Below are 1,442 nucleotides of genomic sequence, written 5' to 3' on the forward strand. Positions count from 1 at the left end.
GTTGCGGATGTGGAATATAATGTAGTTACTGGAGAGTAAGTCTAAGGGTCGTGTCTGTTAGGTAAACTTGTATATTGCATTCTCATAGAGTGAATTTAGATTTGAGGCCTCTGACCTTGTGGTTTTTTATTTGTTTATGTTGTGTGGAGGTTTTCTATGTTACAAAACTTTTATCTTGTGTGTTGGTTACTTTTTAATCTTCCTAGTATTTTCTAAGACTTTGAAGGGATTAAAAAGAATTAACTTATCAACAATTAAGAGTTAAAACACCTATTCATTTCCCGCTAGGTGTTGTCCATGTCAAATAAAATGGCTTTTAATGGCTAGCGGTCAAATATTAGTTGATGCCTTGATTTTCCTTATCTCCACTTTTTGGTGGAAATAGAACAAGATCATCATCACTCCTCTGGAGATCGCCACTCCCCTTTTATGTATGAAACAATAAAGCCTGTTCAATAACTCAACATAGATTCTACACTTCTTTGCCAGTATAGATTGCCACCTAGGAGTCAACTGCCTCAATAGCGAAGCACCCAATTCACATGCACCTATCAATGGAGTGGAAATACCATGTTGGTGGCTTTGTGCCTCTTTAGATGGACGTTTCAACCCCTGCTATTGGGCGGAACATATATATATATATGACATGGTCCATTACATTAAGCGGCTATCATATGGGAAAAATTTGACAGAATTAAAATGTGAACAGAATTTTAGGTATTGAGCGATGATCCTGATCATAAGACCACATGCATCCATCTTGCTCAGAACCATCTTTGGTTCCCTTGGTCCAAGAGCTACAAATTCTTTAGGAACATGGCAATTGTATTTGAAAATAGAGTTATTGAAAAACCTGATCAGAAGGGTGAAGCAGCATGGCAAGTGATTAAATAAGATGGTTTAGAAATTCTATACCAATTGTATTTGTTAGAGTCTCTGCAAGGAAAGTGCAAAAAATTTCATGGTCTATAGATGAATGACAGGCATTAGCACCATAACACTTCAAAAGTTTAGGATACATAAGAAGGCACTCAAAATCCTTTATACTCATCAATCAATACCAGAATATTATAAGTGCCATTGGAAAAACAGCTTCCGTATTGAGGAATTTGAAAGCATACCTGTCTAGTAAAACCCCTTGAGGACCACCATGTTCAGAAAAAATTCCATTTGTACCAATCAGCTATTCAAGAATCCTCCATTCAGTTTAATCTCTCACTCTAAATATTTAAGCTATTTCTTATTGCTCGAATAAGATAGGATATATATATATATATATATAAAATGAAATAACTTGTCTCATCTCATTACAAACCAAATATAGAAAAGTTATTCTCTCTTTTATTCTACCTCATGCTGGACTATGTCCAACCAACCAACCAACCAAATATGAGATTAGGCTTGTATCTTTTTTACAATAAACCCCCTTATTATTTACTCCA

This window comes from Vitis vinifera, chromosome 14 (assembly GCF_030704535.1).
Source record: "Vitis vinifera cultivar Pinot Noir 40024 chromosome 14, ASM3070453v1".
Classification (NCBI taxonomy): domain Eukaryota; kingdom Viridiplantae; phylum Streptophyta; class Magnoliopsida; order Vitales; family Vitaceae; genus Vitis; species Vitis vinifera.